The 19153-nt window shown below is 39.6% G+C and overlaps 1 long non-coding RNA gene across 1 annotated transcript; it reads right to left on the bottom strand.

Annotated features, from left to right (window-relative positions):
- Positions 1-15956: 15956 nt before the first annotated feature.
- LOC144516615 (uncharacterized) lies at positions 15957-19134 on the bottom strand. Its single transcript, XR_013501858.1, has 4 exons — positions 18981-19134; positions 18347-18648; positions 18014-18143; positions 15957-17524 (listed from the first exon to the last, which is right to left on the bottom strand). It is a non-coding gene; the product is annotated as an uncharacterized LOC144516615 (long non-coding RNA).
- Between the last annotated feature and the right edge of the window lie 19 nt (positions 19135-19153).

Genomic DNA, 19153 nt, shown 5'->3' with positions numbered 1-19153 from the left:
TTTTTGTTTGTTTGTTTGTTTGTTTGTTTTTTTGTTTTGTTTGTTTTTTTGTTTTTTTGTTTGTTGAATGAATCCTGACCATTGAGCATTATGACTTGGTCAGAGGACAGCAAAATGAATGTACACATTATGCTGTGAATGGCTACAAATTCATAGTTTACCTGTGTGTGTGTGTGTGTGTGTGTGTGTGTGTGTGTGTGTGTGTGTGTGTGTGTGTGTGTGTGTGTGTGTGTGTGTGTGTGTGTGTGAGCTCTCCCGGTGGTTTGCTGTCTCTCTGCATGGAGATGTGAGGAGTGAACAAGGAGCACTGCTGCCATTCCCCTGCAGATCAAATACACATCAGACGGCGCGAGGACGACAAACAGTCAAAACAGAACCTGATCTCGGGGGCAATTACCAGTGTTTGCTTAATCTTTGGAACGTGCTGTTGAAAACCGGGGTCAGCTTGACTCTCCCTTTTTTAGCTGCGGCAAGAATAGGGATTATTACTCATTAGGACTTCACATTTTGGAGATGTGGGGGTAGAGGGGGGATGTGTGTGTGAGTGGTGGGGGAGTGTTTTAAGGCATGATTCCCCCCATCAACACAAAAGAAAAAAGAGTGGGTTAACTGAGTAGTGTGTGTGTGTGTGTGTGTGTGTGTGTGTGTGTGTGTGTGTGTGTGTGTGTGTGTGTGTGTGTGTGTGTGTGTGTGTGTGTGTGTGGGCATGAAGGACAAAAAGAAAGAAAGTCCAAGAAAGAAAGGCATGATCCCCCCATCAACACAGAAGAAAGAAGAGTGGGTTAACTGAGTAGTGTGTGTGTGTGTGTGTGTGTGTGTGTGTGTGTGTGTGTGTGTGTGTGTGTGTGTGTGTGTGTGTGTGTGTGTGTGCATGAAGGACAAAAAAGAAAGAAAGTTCGATATATATTGTTGTATATATTGAACTATAATATTGGTTTAAACAATTAAATCACATACATGGTTCAATTTCCAAATTTTCTTAAGCTTACTTTTCAGGGCTTGTGTTGGTGAACAAAGTTCTGACACTGACACTCTTTCACCCTTTTTCATAGTTAACCCGCTGGCAGTACTCTCCCAACGATTCTGTTACCTGTTTGTTACCTCAGCATCAATTAAAGCTATTTGAAACCTCAACCACCCGCAGGCTCCAGCAACGTACAATTAAGGTGCCATGAGACCTGGGTTTGCTTCACACTAATTCCACACCACATTTAGATGACAGTGTCGAGGGCCCTTGAGGGTTGTGTGAATGGCTTTATTGGAAAGCTGAGGATTTATAATTACCTGAAAAAGTAATTGCAGCTAATTCCACCCAGCCTTCAGGATATAGTTGGTATTTAGCTGAAAGCTGAGGTGTTCAGTCTCTGACTGCCTATAAAGAGGTGTGAATATCGGAAAGTTGGAACGAAATGTCTTTGAATTCATCTTTAAAATAATGACAAACAATAAGTTATGTGGATGTGACCCTTGGTGAATGGAATGACTGTAATAATAGATATTTTTTCATGGTATCCTCTGCATTTATATCCATTAATCCACCCATCAAGGCTATTACAAAAACTTATTTTTTGGAGAAACCTTAAGTGAGCGCACCAAAAATGTCCAACAGTAATCCGTCGTCATGCAGGAAAACTATGACAAGCAGGGAAAATAATGTATACTGAGACCATTTTGTTGATATGAATATTTTCTCTGTTTTTGCTAGTAACATTTTTATTTTAGTACACACAAAAGCTCCTTCAAAAAACATGCAAAATAGTGTCCAAAGGCAAGACACGTACAGTATATTCATATATATTTAATATATATGAGTGTTTGTTTTCCTTGGCATTTCCTTAGAGCTCTGACTGGACTTTTGTTGATTAAAATTAAGTTCTGGTAGCTCTGAGTAACTGGTGGTCCTTCCACCTGACAGAAAAGAATATACAGGTCTTCATTTTCAATATTATTTCCATGCATACCCACCTCCTGCTTACATAGCATGATTAAGTGTTGATGCCGTTTATCAGTTGTTGTTTTTTTAATATAGAATCGACTCTGAGAGGCTGAGGGTGTACTGTCTAGTATGTTTTTATTTTAATTTGTATTATTATAATTTGTATTATTGTTATTGCACGTACATGCATGCGACTAATCGTGTGTGATGACAGGCAGAGGTGATGCCATCAGGTTAAAACAGGTTGGTCAGGCCAGCTGGATTTCTCCAGAGTAGTTAAGAGTTGAACAAAGAAGAATGGATGTTTACAACTGACAGTTTGGGTAATCATTTGACCGTTTACCTTTATTACCAACCAGAATACTGGCCAAAACTACTAAAAATGAGACCCAAGTAGTAATAGGTTGCCAAACTAGCTAGCTGCTGTTCCACTCACTTCTTACTTAATGGAATCTCTCATTGTGGTTTCTTTTTTATATGTCTTTCCGGAGAAATTGCACATGGTCCTGAGGTTTACTATCCATGATTTTAACAAATGGTCTAGGACTTATTGCAATTGGTGTTTGTTGAAGGCCACCAAAAAGTTCAAAAAGTACTATTGTTATGTTGATATATAAACCACACAACATACTGCTGACAGTGTTTATATTCCAGGGATGGATTGTTAGTATTTATTATGTAAATGGGATTTTGAATGAGGTTTTCTTATTTTGGAACAGAACACGTTTTCACTGTTCCTCCTGTATAGGAAATCTCTCCTTTTCTGTCTCACTCACTCACACACACAAACATCTTGTGGTCATGTAGTGACTAACCCGGGGGATGAGAAGAGGTTTCATGCTGACAGGATGTCAGTGCTCAGTGGGAGATGACTAACTAGTGGGAGCATCAAAGAACGGCTAAATCAGCTCACTTCCACCGCAGCACAGTCACCGCATTCCTCCAAGGTGCAGATATGAAAAGAGTATGCACTTTGTAGACTAGCCAACAAAAGAAATTTACAATCGCAGATAATATTTGAGTGTCTTTGGCAGTAAAAGTAGAGGTAGACGAGTTTCTATCCTTAGTTTTATTTTCTTTTTTTTCCTGATTTTCTTCTAAAAGGCATTCATATTTCTCAGCTCTTGATATTTTGAAAACATACATGTATCTCCACTTAACAATGCTGTGTCTACAGTACAGCTGTCTTCACTTTGTATTTTACTTATGGCTCTTTTCATTACTTTGGCAGAAGTAACACAGTAACCACCATCCTTAAGAAAATCTCATATACCACTCAGCACACACACTGAGGGGCCCTGTGCATGTATGCATACTTCCAGCAGTGTGGAGCGGTAAAAGTTGTTGCGGAAAGGAAAGGGAATATAATGAGACATTTATTTGGTGACAGCTTCACTCACTGTGCCTCTGTTTCACACTCGTATAAAGAGATGCCATAAATGACAAAATGGAAGTCGAGAACATGGACAGCGCTTTGATTTTAGAGGCAATAACTCTCAGATTGAGCTCTCTCTGGGTTGAATGTATTTAAGGACATGTTTTTTTTTTATCCTAAAAAAAATTACAAATATTTCTTTTAATTTATCTTCGTTTGCATAAGTTTGCTCTCAATCATATAAGTAGTGAGTCACTTTTACAACTCTCCCTCCCTTTTTTGACACAGAGTAACTGTAGGTGAGTAAACATTTACTTTATTTCATCCAAAGTGGGTTTTTCCCTTCCTGCGCTTCATAGCCTCGCTATTGTGTTCTGGCCATTCTCATTCATCCCAGACTGCTGCCTCAACCCCAACTCCCTGCTCCCTCCCCTGCCAAGCCCATCACACGGCCAAACAGGACTTGCTTTGACTGCCACTTAATTACACACCGTTTTACTCCACAGTTTACCAGTCAAAAGGAGGGGCCAGCTGGGGGTATGTGGAGGGGTGGGTGGAGTTGAGCTCGGGGTACGGGGCCCCCAGTATTCTCTCCATCAATGTCGACGGCCCCCACAAAGGCCCTCATGACAGAGGATGAGTAGTTATAATTCCGTGGCCGTGCCTGCCGCTCAAAGTCACTCCATTCCTAATTGCCCTCAGAGATGGAAGATAATGGAGGGGCTTTGAAGTGAAAATGGCCCCTAATGAGCGAGCGAGAGAGAGAGGGAGAGAGGCAGGGAGTCAGGGAGGTTGAGAGATTGCAAGGGTGTGTAAATGTGTGAAGATTGCATGCCAACCTGTTTATAAGAAGGATAAAGTAGAGAAAATGTAAGAGAAATGTAGAAGAATAAGAAAGGATGTGTGATTGGGAGCTGCTGTAGTCCTGAGTCTGTCCCACTGTGCTCACAGGAGCACAGAGGAGTCCGAGACGGGAGTCTGAGACGGACACTCAGCAGGGGTCTGCTTCATCCATCTCCCTGGCTCGCCTCCTCCTCACCCCTCAGTCTCCAGCGTAGCCTCCAGGCACCTGTCTCCTCCCAATGGTTTGTTTCCAAGCTCCCCTCTCCATCTTTTTTCTCCTTATATCATACGCTCCTTCCTTTCATCCTTTTTGTTTGTCCTCTGTCTATCTAACCATCTCTCCCTTTCTTCCCATCCCTCCCTCTTTCTCTGTGTTTCTGATGGACAAATTGACAATGGCACCGCCACTCGGTCTGGCGTCAGGGCCTTCCCATACCACAACATGCCTGGGATTCTTTGCACTGTCTTGCATCCTTTCACATGACGCCAAGGAACCTCAAATGATTTACATACAAAGCATTTTTCTTTTTTACTGCATGCTCCTTTTGTCATGCTCTTTGGAACTGTCTCTTGATTACCTTTTCTTTGTTATTGTGATGAAGCTCTCTCACCCTTTACCTCTGACTTTGTCAGCATGCTATAAAATAAATGTACTCTCCGGGCCCACCGTACTACTACTACAGAGTAAATCAGAGCTGGTCACATTAGTAACTCCACAATAGGGAAACTATTGAAAAGTTTGTATACAGTAGCCAATGATAAATATCTAACCTATCATTTAAATATATATATACAACCCACCTATATACCGTTACCAATATATATATATATATATATATATATATATCCCACCGAGTCACAGAGCTATGTATTCAACTTTTTTTTTTTTTTTTTTAAACACAGGTTGTTTACCAACACTTGGTGCTGTTCTGAAGATATTTCCAGAATCCTCAGAGACTTTTCAAATCATTCGGATGAAAAAATATTCCATCTGTTGCTCAATCTAAACCAAACAAAGATGGTAGCCAGAAATTATATACTTGCTCAATTTGTACAACATGAACCACAATTATTATCACTTATAGTAGTTTCTTTCCAATCTCCTTATTTTCATACAAAATACTGTGTTAATAATTGTCTTGTGTTTCACACAAAGAGCAAGAAGATCATTTCCTATTCTAAATGTTGGTATGATGTGAAACAATATGCTGTGCCAATAGTCATTTATAATAAGTTATAATAAATGAATGTATGTATGTATTTGTATGGACCAAAATGTATGTATGTATAATAAAACAATGTTTTAATATTTGCAATGAAAAGGTTCACTTTAAACTCAAAACCGTGACACCAGACAGCAGCCTGTGTCACAACGCGTCCTTGTTGCACAATAAAACACAACCCGCTCAGCTGATAAAATGGCCAGTTAACTGTAATCTGCCTTCATCAGGCCCCATCAGCCATTGTGATACTCCCTTTAGCCTTTGTTTCCCTCTCAAACAAGTTGTGTTTTTGGTATGGCCTGCCATTTCAAAGGGGGCCCTCTCTTCTTGACAAAGACCAGAGCCAGCAGGGCCCTTCTGAATGACAATACTTTGAGGAATCAGTTGGTATTTACTGCTGAAGAGGTGGAGTGCATTAAGTCAAGAGACTGATTGTTGTTGTGTTTGCCTTTACTAATTGGCTGAAAGGCAGTAAGCTGCTGATGCGATTCAGAGGGAAAACAGTGATCAGAGGAGGAGACGGTGGAAAAAAGGAGTGGAAACTGCAGATTAGAAAATGCATGGTTGGTTGGCCTTCTGAGGGCTGATGAGAATATTAAGATTATAAGGAGATGCCAGACAGTGACATGCAGTCAAACCTTGTTTGTTCAAAACTAAATTATACTGTGTGTATTCCCTCGTGCTGAATGAGGTCATGGCCTTTATCAATTACTTTGTGTAGAATTATAATGTCTACATAACACATTAACCACCACAGTGGTGAATGATTACAGTAAAAGAAGGTTTATTTTAGGAGCATCCACAATCCACTGAAGGTCCCTTGTCCTTCACAGAAACCTCAGAAACCGTCACTATGAAATATAAAGGAGGGGAAACGAGGACCAGCGAGACCTGGTTCCGTCCAACCATGGGTGCTTGTCTACTTAGTAATCAGGACAAGCTGTGGGGAGACTTGGCCTAAACTCATAACCGCAATTTCTTCCACCGCAGTGGAAGAAGACCAGAAGGAATAACAGAGGGGGGAACGGTGAGTGAATGTTTTTGCTGGACGAGCAGAAAAGTAGCCATCCCTATGATGTGTTGTGAAGAACGGAGGCAAGCCGCAGGTCTAGAAAGGGATGCACTATATACTGTATTTGTGTGTGTGTGGACACATGTGTGCATGTTGTGTGTGTCACAAGTGGACCAAAAGCATGCATCAGTTCGTTTTTTGCTGACAAGAGCTGCCCCAAAAACAGAGACGCTACTCATCAACTTTTAGGTCAGAGGGAGCCCAAATTGAGTGTGTGACATACAGCCGAGAGACAGGAGAAGAAGGAGGGGGGGGCTGGAAATCAATGCGTAAGCCAAAACGTTGGGCTCTCAAATGGTCATGGTTGAAACCAGTATTCACAGTGAATTTCCGGCCACAGTGCCATGCCTAAGTCCCCTTGATTATTTTCTGGTTCAGGGGTTGCCGCATTTCAAAGCCTCCTCTCTGCCAACGTCTGTGATTCGGTCTTTTTAAGAGGCCTATATTTCAGCAGAGAAACACACATAAAACGTTAAGCAAAATTAAAAGTGACTCTCAATCACACAGAGTTCTCAGTCTTCCATTTGGGGTGTGGTGGTGTGGACCTGGGTGTTCAGCGGTGTAACCCTGTAACACTGAGTGGGCTGATGTTGAGTGTGTTTTTGGAGTAGGAGGTTAAATTTACAGTGAGACGGGGAAATTGTAAAGTCTGTTAAGGCAAGAGAGCCACGAAGCTCAGTTGCTCCAACAATGAGTAGGTCTTTGTCCTCTGTGAAGACGCTTCGCTGGAAATGGACAATCACCCTCTGTCGAATGAAAAATACCCAAATCAAAAGATAAACATGTTGTGAGTCAGAGCGTTTGCACTGAAGAAGATGCTTTTTGATTTTAATCTGAAAGTGATCCAGTATCAGATATGTTTTTTTGTAAACACTAAAAGAAAATGTAATTTTTTGTTTGTGGTAAAGCTTTCAGAAAGTATTATCCATCCAGTATCTAGTATATGCCATTGATAGCACAAAGCACATCTGGGATTTGTTTTAGTTTTTAAAGGGGCACTCCACCAATTGAACACATGAGGTTCACTTAGCTTGTCATGATGAGTACTCAACAGTTTGTTAAAATAGTTGTATCATGGCTTCTGTGGCTCTGGAGGGAGCTTTCCAAAGTAAAAAAAAACAAAAAAAACAACTAAAAACCCTAATGTCATCATGATTATCTCAGATTGGGCATGAGACTTAAATAATTAATATCAGAAAGCCTTCTATCTTCTTTACAAACTGGACATTTAGGAGACAGGGAGGGTCTAATGAAAGACAATACTGAGTTGCATTATGGGAGATGTAGGATCCTTGGACCTTAATCCAAATTCAAAGTCAGGTCATCTGGGAATTTGCTGATTTGAACATGACCATTCTTTATTTATTTCACTCCTCCAATTTCATTAAAGTGTATTACAAAAATGCTGGAGTACCCTTTTATTTGCATAAAACTCTTTAAAGGCTGAAACTATTAATTCTTTTAACTATCAAGTATTTTGCTGATCATTTGTTGAATTATTATATTATGGTAATTGTTTTATCTACAGAAAATACCAGAAAAATAGTCATCCACATTGCACAGAGCCTGATGTATCAACACTCCACAACCTACAAATATTCAATTTACAAGGATATAAACAAAGAAAAGCAACCAATGCTCACAACTCAGAAGCTAAAGCAGCAACTCTTTGGCATATTTGCTTGATAAATAAGCGACTCAGGTGGCCGGGTTGGTTCAGTGGGTAGAGCAGGCGCACATATACTTGGAGGTTTATGCCTCGATGCAGAGGTCCAGGGTTCAAAGCCAATCTGTGACGATTTCCTGCATGTCTTCCCCCTCTTTCTCACCTAGCTGTCCTCTCAAAATAAAGGCAGAAAAGCCAAAAACATAATTTTAAAGATTCAGCTTCTTTGGACTCAATAGTTGTATTAGTTCTAACAGTTATTTGAAATGTTTAGGACATTCAGCCTTCTGTGGCTTGAATCTAATGTAGTAGATAAAGGTCATGACAGGCAAGTGGCATTTAGTGTATGTGAAGATCGATCTATCAAATCTTGACGAAAAATGGTTGTCCATCAACTTCTGCAGAACAAAGAAGTCAAAAAATCTAAGCATTTAGATGAGGAACCAAGTATCTGTTTCACAAAGTCCCTGTCGCTATTCATGACCGCCCCCCCCCCCCCTTCCCCTCATAAGACATGAAAGAGCGAACCTCATAATAAAATGGAATAAACCATCCTCCAAGGTTGAATTATTGTAATTACGTGTAATTGAGTGTTTGGCGGCAAAACCATTTCCTCCTCAGATCCCGCATGTACTTTTTGAAAATCACGATCACTTTGTTCTTGGCCCCAGCCACCGATTGACCTTCTCCAATTGCAGTCTTTCCTGAACGGCTGTGACAAGAGACAGAGTGGGACTTTTTCTTTATGGGGGGGGTGTGTCTGCGTGCTATGTTGTCATAAGATGAGTTACTCTCCACCAGTTCCATATGGTTTCAGTCATCTGTTGGGCTCATTTCTCTCTTTCCCCTTTTCTCTCTCTGCCTATTTATAAATACATGAAGCCCTTCACGACGTTCTGGCCTTGGCCAGAGGCTGGGGTTAAGAATGGGAGAAACCACCAAGACGCAAATTAGTTCGTGTTTCATTCCAGTGTCTCTGAGGAGGTTGGTTTGTTCTGGGGCAGAAGTACGTGTCTGGACAGTAGACAAGCCTGAGGATGCATAATAGTGTCCATTGTTTTCGGGTTACACCGGTCAGCCAACAGTCTCTCAGCAGAAGAGCACAAGTTTAATTGACCTTAACTGGCCAATTGTCATCCTGTATGAGTTTTTCTTTTGTACATTGTGGGTCAAAAAAGATTATACAAAATGATAGACTGTTTGAAAATTGCAGTATGTTACCTATGCTACCACAGTATAACATTCTCACTATAAAATAGATTTTCTCAGTGAACCCACTGACTTGTGCTAACACCCATAATTCCCCAAGTCATTTCAAATTCAACATTACATTACATTTTCAACCTTGCAGCTGTCCAGTGTGGATGAGGCAATGGGACGATCGGTCCCCTATAAACGCTTCCATGAAACTTTTTAGCCCTTAAACACTATTGTCAGTGTGAATGTACTCATATGTGTCAGCTCTGTCAAGATATACTGGGTGACCGTGCAGAATTTGCAAGAAACTATTCAGTGAATCCCCAACAAATGTGTCTACTTTAGCTCAGAGGCCGAAGCAACATAACTGTCCATAACAGTGGTGACGAAGCACCATGATTAATTCTGACCTGCACAACTTGCTGAAGTAGTTTAGTAGCTTAGTATTACACTACGCCTTCAATCTTATTTTTGGTAAGACTTACATTGTTCTACAGTAACAGGATGTGACTTTTTAGTCCAGCCAATGTGTTTTTTCCTCAGTTGACAGGAAAATAGACACATTTGTTTTGGTTGTACGAAGGACTGTGAATGCATATGATTATGTCCTTTAGTTAATATTAAGGTCGTGAAAGAAAAAGCAAAGAGCTGAATTTCAGTTCAGCCCCTACAAAGAGAGAAAGGAGAAGCTTCATATTGGAAAATACATACATGTTTGCATTTATTATAAGTGGCAAAGGTCCTCTGCCAGTCTTGAACCCGTGATGTTGCAGTTACATATCTTGGACTGAATGTTCCAATGGTCACAAATGATTCCAAAAGACTAAATAGTAGTATAATGATAAAACTGACAGTTTACATCACACAAGATTACAATAAGTAGCATAACTCAGGGTTCACCAAAAAAGTAATCATCTGAACCAATAAGAAGTTAAGAGATAATTACATACATTTGACTGTTTGTGGATCAAGTTAAAATGTCTCTTTGATCTTAAAAATAAAAGATTCCATAAGTTACAATAACGAAATTGTAATTCTAGTATTCATAGTCGATTTGTCAGTGGGTATCTTGATTACATGGACTCCAGCTCAAAAGTAAGTTGCGATTGGGAATGTCAGGTTGCCATTTTCTTATGATTGGCTGATGAAAGGTATAATTTGGGACAGCCAAGACAGCAACTTCAAAAGCTTCCAATGCCATATTAGGCTGGAATGTGAAAGCTGTCCAGGCAAAAAATGATCCAATTTTCTACTGGCTTTAATTACAAAGAGGATCCCCTTTCATTGGTGGGGCAATTGCTGTCCATTTCTGAAGACCATTGTGGAAAATGATCAAGTCAAGCATATCCCGAATGCTTAAATCTGGACTGTCTTAGTGTGGCCGTGGCATGATTATATCATATTTGAAACTCATGTCCACAGTCTCTGTAAAACGACCTCCAAACTGATGGTAACAAAGAACCAAGAGACGTTTTTCTTGCCAAACACGACACAATGATAACATTGATGGCCGTAGTCCAATCACTCCATGTCCAAAAAGTTGTTTCTTCAATAACCATTTTGTTTGTGCTTGTGGTGAAGGGTAAGACAAAATAAAATAAGTGGGTAAAGGGTAATGTGCCCTGTAACCGTGTCTTTTTAGAAAGTTTCCCTTTCTTGGCTGTCACAACGCCAACAAAATAAAAGCATAAATTGTGGTTAATCCCTAGAGCAGAGACCTTGTGCCTGAAGCCTGTTGGTAATGGCCAATGCCCTTTCTAATCTAAATAAAGTTAAGTGTTTGTAACAGCGACTGCATTATGGAAAATCCAATTTGTGATTGCAGCATCTGTACTTAACCTATGGGTAGTTCTTTGTTGGTCCAAGCAGCTAAGCTTCATGTCTTTTCCATGATTAGTTTTCCAGGAAACTTACATGTACATGACCTTGCATGCAATGCTTGTGATTCATATGCGAAAACTTGGTCCTGGTTATTATGGTGGTAAAAAAGAATTAACATCTAAATATTCTCAGACATGCACACCCATGCACAGAGTACAAAACCCGGAGATACTGGATATGCACACAAGAACCGTATCCTTTTCCCACAGTCTAACACACAGGCACACACGTGCAAACAGTCATACGCATGCATACACAGTAATGACCAGAGGTGGAAAGAGTACAAAAAATATTCTACTTAGGTACTAATACTTGGATGAACTTTGTACGTCTAAGTAAAATTACTGGTATATAAATCTATTCAAGTAAAAGTAACAAGTAGCAAATTTAAAATGTACTCAGAGTAAAATTTACTTACTGGGGGGGTCTTATGTGTTAGCATAATTTATAACTAGTCACCACCAGCACAGACTGATCTCATGAAGTGGCGTATGTATGACACGCCAATTCGCATACCATTATTGGCATGTTATCAAGATGCATACTCATTTTTTAGCGTGTTTATCAACGCCGTTTAGCCTCCATTGACTTACATTAACTTGCGATTGCGTGTGAATTGACGCCGAAGCGAGTAGTATGAAAGGGCGAAAATCCACATAGGGAGGTTGGTCAGGGTGGACGATGGGTCAAACACAGGACTTTCACTCAGGAGAGCAGGGATCACGTCCCGCATGTGATGTTTCCTTTCCAAGTTTGTTCTTTTCCTAAACCCAACCCCGTTCTTCTTTTCCTAATCCCAACCGTTTCTTCTTTTCAACTGTTTCTTCTTTTCCTAAACCCAACTGTAGTGTCGCGATAACACGTAGCCTCGCAATAACACATAGCCTTGCAATAACACGTAGCCTCGCGATAACACATAGCCTCGCAATAACACGCCACGTGGTTACGCTGTGACGTTGCAGACTGCCGTCCACTGTATACAGCGTAGACATACACACGGATAGCTCAAAATGCGTACAGATAACACGCCACTTGGCTTTCGGAAAGTGCCGTGTATGTTTACGCGAAGTCATGATGTCATGTTGCAGACCAGCAGGTTGCTAGTGCCAACAAACATTAGCAATGTCATAATAATGCCCTGGACATTTCCCTGAGCTATTGTCAATAACATATCATCCAGCCTACATTAAAATAATGTTATTTACCATTTGTTTGACAATAAATAGGAATAATACGTAGGGTATTTTTTGTTGATTAATTTGACAAACATGACATTGTGCAACAAAAAAGAAACTGCAATGTTTTGGACCTAAAACTTCTACCTGCACCAACTCCAAATATCTTTTCTTCTGGGATCTTAAAGTGCCCATATTATGAAAAAAAACACTTTTTCTGGGATTTGGGGTGTTCTTTTGTGTCTCTGGTGCTTCCACATGCATACAAACTTTGAAAAAAATCCATCCATGCTGTTTTGAGTGAGATACAGTTTCTGAATGTGTCCTGCCTTCACTCTCCAGGTGAGCTGTTCAAAATTGGCACGGCTTGTGACATCACAAGCCGAAACGAGCTGGCTAACCGCAACCGTTAGCTAACGCTAATGCTAACGCTAGCATGCTACCTCGTTCTCAATAGCAAAGCACTGCTACAACACACACAAGTTCACCATAATCTACAAAAGAACTACTTACATGTGCGCCCTCATTTAGAAGTCTCCCAGCTAATCCTGCCTTGTAACTGACCGAAGTTGGAGAAACAGCCTTTCTTTTACTGTCTATGGAGCTAGCTAGCTGACATGATCTACATCTGAGCTACTGCGCATGTGTGAGTGCAATCAAAGATAGTACAGAAGAAGAAGAAGAAAAGAGGTCTCACTCTGTAGCTAAAACAGAGACCAGCTGAAAAGAGGATCTGCAGCAGTGAGAGAGAGCTGTGCAGTACAACAAAAATATGGTGTTTTTTGAAAATTAAACCATGTAAACCTATTTTGGTACAACCTTAAAATACAATTATGAACCTGAAAATGAGCATAATATGGGTGCTTTAAAAGGCTTCTTCTATTTGTCTCGTTGACATAATGCCAACTAAAGCAAACTGGATGAGTTCATTCAAAATCTTGGCCAAAGCTTCCTCTATCCACCCCTACCTGTCAAATCCTGTCAGAGCATATGTCACGAGAAGGATATGCAGAAAAGGGAACATTCTCACACGTTTGGGACGTGTCCAGAGGCTTATTTGTAAGCCTGCAGGGTGTGGCAGGTAAGCTTCTACCTCAAAGGCAACAGCTCCCTCCCATGTAATTGCTCTTCATCAGATCAAGATGCATGACATTCCTACAGACTGTTTCAAGTAAGTCCTGCCAAAAGACAGAGAGTTAACTGCCATCAAAGGGGACAATCTCAAATTTGGATCAGTGGTTGTTGATGGGATTTCATTGTGTCGTTAGCTCAGCTTTCAGACTACACCCCAGTAATAAACATTGCTGACTGCAGAAAATACAGCCCACTCCCTCAACAGAATACAGCAGGAAAACTTAAGCCAGCAAAATGCATAAAAAAAAAGCCCTTACACAAAACAGTGTTATTTGCCCCAATAAGACATCCTCTTATCAGAGCTGGTACCATTCGAGCGAGTCAGAGGAAGGATGCAGCCTCAGGCAAAGCAGTGATAGGGCCTTTGATAGAATTAAGCCAACGTCAAACAGCCAGTAGATGAGTCCTGTGAAGATAAAGCAGCCAGGACTGACAGGTCTGATAATAGTCCAAACAAAGAGAAAGTGGAGATTAAGGGGTTTCTTTTCAGGCAGTTAAGTGGACTGCCCAGAGGACACTCCAAAACATGGCTCATCTGTCAGGGATGGGAGGAATGGATACCATCCCTGGCGCTTCATCCAGGGGACAGATAGTATCTCGTAATTCCTAAAGAATGCTGTACTAGTTCAGCTTTTAGGCTATCATCAGTAGTCTACTTAATCAGCATGTTTGCATTTTTACAATAATACATTTAGTTGATACTCTTATTTAGAGGAATAAAAGAAATACAGTAAATGCAACAAATAAGCATACAATCCAAAACTATCAGCTTCCAAGCAATCAAAACTAGAGTGCAAAGGTTAAAAGGTAGATAATATTCATGGTTTGACAGCAGAACAACTATCAGTTAAGTATAAGAAATACTTCCCAACCATGGGTATCTGTATCAAGGGGGTACCTCTGCAGTTTTCAGAGGGGACGTGGAAAGGTCAATTAACGCGGCTGAAAAAATTAATTTATTTTAAAAACAACATCTACATGTTTGTGATAAAAAGGAAAATAAAGAGCCAAACAGGATTACAAACTTTAGTAATTTACAGTTACCAGCAGAGGTGGAAAATGTAACTACTTTTACTCAAGTACTGTACTAAGTACAATTTAACAGTACTTGTATTTCACTGTATGACAAAGTATATAATTATATATATGTTAAATAGCATATAATCCATTCATAAGAACATATTTGAGTGGTGCAGGTGAAGGAGAACTTTAGCCCATTTTAAAGATAAAAAGGTTGGGAACCACTATATTGGAGAATAAACTAGGGCTGTCAATCGATGTAACCTGTAATTACTAATTACATATCATAATCATAACATAATCTAATTAATTACATACTCTGTGATTAATTAATCGAAATGAATTGCATACATAATTAACGGTGCCTGAACCGATACTTTTTAAGAAAGTAAAAAAAGAAAAGAAAAAAAAAGGGTACTAAACAACAGTTGGTGACATTAAAGAACGGCTTGTTTATTGCTAAGGCCATATGGTCAAAATTAAATGATTTAATAATAATGTATAACAATAACAATAACTCATTTCAGTAGTAAATTGCTGTTGAACGACAAAAACAACAACCAGATGGTAAAGGACATTTACAATAACTTCAAATGCACCACGAGGCTGTAGTTTACCAGTTTCATTCTGTGTTGTTTTTCCGACGGCAGCTGCAGATTGTTACATACCGGTGTTGAATCCTCTACAGTAAAACACAGTCACACTTTACACCGTTTAGCGTTAGCTGTCAGCATTTTAACCGTGTTTAATCCAGCTACTAGCTAGCGGTAGGCTAACGTTAGCTGCTGTTGAGTATTGTGTTAACTAGCGTCACATGCAGTGGGGTTTGTGTTTCCTGTAACGTCTGTTTCAGAGCATCAGCGAGAAGCGCAGACATATCAGTGGCACCAGATTTTCATCTGTATGCAAACGTCAATATGGAATGGATTAATCTGCGTTAATTTTTTTAACGCGTTATTTTTTCTCAGATTAATTAATTGAAATTAACGCGTTATTTTGACAGCCCTAGAATAAACATGATCTGAGAAAAGACTGCTTTTCATCATATGGGGAAAAAAAACTGTGATCGTAACATGTATAGATAAAATCAGTAGCAACCTGTCTTCCTTTTTGCCATTTTAGCCCGTTACAGTAAACGCTCGCAGCAAGCTCAATTAGTCTTATCCCGGGGTAAGATAAAAGTTCGGAAACTTTAATGAACAGTTAGACTCCTCATATCAACACACTGAGTATCATAAATACAGCCGTGCCTTTTTGTGCCTATAACCTTGGTCCTTGAAAAGTTGCTCTCTTTCCACAGTCAAAGCTAAAAGAGTGAATGAAAAGAAATGAAGAGGAGTTAATGCTGAGGCGGCAGAAAAGGAGAGACAGTCACAGCACTCGGTTGTAACACAGTCTGGCACAACACTAACAAAGGAAATGAGCAAACCACACAGCAAATAACAGACTTTTATTCAACACTCTGGGCCCCACTCCTTACATCTGGGTGCCAACCCCCATCACTTACAAATAAACGGATTTATGAGAAATATTACGCACAAATTACTACATTTGTCTAGACAGGACATTTTTGTAGCTTCACTTACATTGGCATGACCAAGTTAAATTTAAATAAATATGTAGATTGGTATATGTCAAACATTTACAGCTTCCAAATTCGCACTTAGGAGTAAATGGCATGAATCAGCAAATAAACTACATTTCTCACAGTGTAAAACTATACATATATGAGTTGGACTTCGCTGCCAGATAAACTAAACTAAATTATACTTCCTACAAAGAATAACTCTGATTTCAAGAATTTGAAAATGTAATAGTTGTACTTCCACAGTAATATGGCACATGGCATTCACCTAGGAAATAATTCAAGGTTATGTGAGCTTTTGTTAATGTGTCATTTGTTGTTGTTGTACTCATAAGTATAAACCATACTCTCATCATTGTATATCAATATAGAGGGAGGTCAAAGGAAACACATGGCTGTCACTCTACTACCCATACTAGCCAACAGTGGAGTTTGCAGTGACAAAGGGAATACTTCAGATATTTTAATGCAATTTTTCATGGCTCATGGTACTGTGCATGGTGGCTCACTGCGTTTACAGGGACACTTCAATGGTATTGTGTCATAATAAATGTTATAAGTTACACCTGTGCTGTTCCTGTTATGATAAGTCAAAATGTCAGCTGTAAAAAAAAAAGGTCTTTGGCCATCACAAATTGGGGAAAAACAAGGATGAAAATAAACTAATAAATACAGTTTTACTGAAATGATGGGACAGCAGACTTTTACACATCATCAGAAGGGTGAAACGATTGGCAAATTATTTTTCACAATGAAAGGAAGAGCTGACATCAAGGGATCAAAAAGCTAATTTGCTATAAATGCTTGGCTGTGGCATTGTGAAGTGTGACCACACAAACCTAATCAATATTTCTCAGTGGCAGAGTATGGAATGTGTATCTAACTAAATGAAATGTGCTGTTTTAGTATTTCACTATACAGAAAGCATTACAGATATACATTATTAATATTACTTATGAATATTCGTTGACATTTCAGAGGCAGGCACAAGTCACAAACAGGTGCAACAGGTCGTACTCTACAGCTACTTCAGTCCTTTGAAAGTGGCTCTTCCATTTGCTTTTTCATCAGCTTAATTTTTAGTGTGTAATATTCCTCTTGTAGCTTGAGGACTGCCTCTTGTCTTCTCAGCACAGACATTTCCAAATCCATTCGCTCTTGTAAAGTTTTGCAGTGTACTGCAGGTGGGGAAGTAGAGCAGGGGGTATCTAGGTGGTCTGAGGAAGCAGCAAAGCCAGCAGCACGATGTGTACTAAAATGCACTTCGAGTGATTTAGGGACGTTAGTGGATGCTGCCATTTTTTGTTTTGCTGGAGAAGTGGATGGATCTGCATATGCCGGGAGTTCAAGCTCTCTCAGTGGATGTTTGTTTGAGAATCTTTCATCTATTGTGTGCTCATTTCCATTTTCATCACAGCTGAAAAAAAAGTGTGTCAATAATTTATGAAATTTGCATTTCATCCTTAAGGTTTATAGTTGGTTTCTCACTTGCCTCTAGTGATATCCAGACAAATAGATAGGTTTGCTTTTATTTGTCCAGATTCTAAGATTACACTTCTGATTTTGTTTTTAGTGTACTCGCAGCACTGACAGATTACATTTGATAAATTAATGGCAGCATCTTCTTCCAGAAACAAAGTTACTGTTACTGTTACTCTAAATAATCCTGTGGACAGTTTTAATAGGGACTAATTATTTGGAACAAAGTTAAACTGAAAACTGTTCACAGTGAAGTTTGTGGATAACCCAAATATAACCAGGACAATAAGTGGGGTGAGAAAATACTACTTGTTTTGCAATTGGGGTGATCAGACCCCAATAACAGATGTTCAATAAATTACTATATACAATTAAGTAAGCCACAAATACTAATATTTACCAAATAAACAAATACAAAATATATTACCTGTTTAGTTGAGTTTCCACCAACTCTGAGACTGAAGAGTCTTTCCTATCTTGTTGCAACATGTCTGACAGGTTCATCACAGAAATCACTACTTGAGTCACAGTACCAAACTGTTCAAGAGGCAGGCCTTCTGTGAATGAAAAACCATGTCATGCATTAATTAATAATAAATACAATACCATAAATTCTATACAAACAGTGATGATGAAAATGTATTTTTCTGCAGCTATCCCCATGTATCCACCCTCGAGGCTTCATCAGTCTTAGATTGTAGATTTAATAGTACCAATTTGTAAGACTTTTCATTGCTAACAAATAGCATATTTTTCTCACCTATGCCCGCTTGCCTTCTCTGTCGTTTGATCTCCTCCCTTGACTTTGCCAGCAGATTTTCCCACTTTTTGTTACAGTCAGAAACTGTACGCTGAATCTGTGGAAACGCAGTGTTGATGGCTTGGGATATTTCCTCCCAGGCTTGTCTTTTATCCTGTATTGAAACTCCAGTGCAGCACTTCCCTCTGATTATGTCTTTTCTCTCCTGCACTAACTGAGCAAGAAGAAGACACTCCTGGTCTGTCCAGTTAGGTTTTCGCTTCTTGCTGGACATCCCTTCAAGAAGTTGTAGGGGCATTTTTCTGAGAGACAGAGAGAGAGAGAGAGAGAGAGAGAGAGAGAGAGAGAGAGAGAGAGAGAGAGAGAGAGAGAGAGAGAGAGAGAGAGAGAGAGAGAGAGAGAGAGAGAGAGAGAGAGAGAGAGAGATAGAGAGAGAGAGAGAGAGAGAGAGAGAGAGAGAGAGATTGATTAGCTGACATTCTTATAGCACATGCATACAGTGCAGCTAATTCAACACGAATGTCACCATACTTGAACATGATAATCTAATTGAAAGGTAAAGCTTTCTACTTAAGTCTTTTTAAACTTAAGTTATTATATTTAAGATGTTTTTACATTTGAAGTTTTTCGCTACCTGGAACTCAATCGAGACGAAGAGTAACTTGACAGCAGGTCAGACCTTTGCAGGATGTAAATACTATGAGGTGCAGTATACGCTACAATGAATAATTACTGATAAAACCTTAAGGTAAAATGTAAGGCTTTCTTCTCCGTCTCAGGGAAAATCCAAAGCGTCGCAGATCAATG

This window comes from Sander vitreus, chromosome 4 (genome assembly GCF_031162955.1).
Source record: "Sander vitreus isolate 19-12246 chromosome 4, sanVit1, whole genome shotgun sequence".
Taxonomy (NCBI): domain Eukaryota; kingdom Metazoa; phylum Chordata; class Actinopteri; order Perciformes; family Percidae; genus Sander; species Sander vitreus.
Note: the sequence above shows the minus strand (reverse complement) of the source record. Positions and strands in the feature narration are given on the sequence as shown.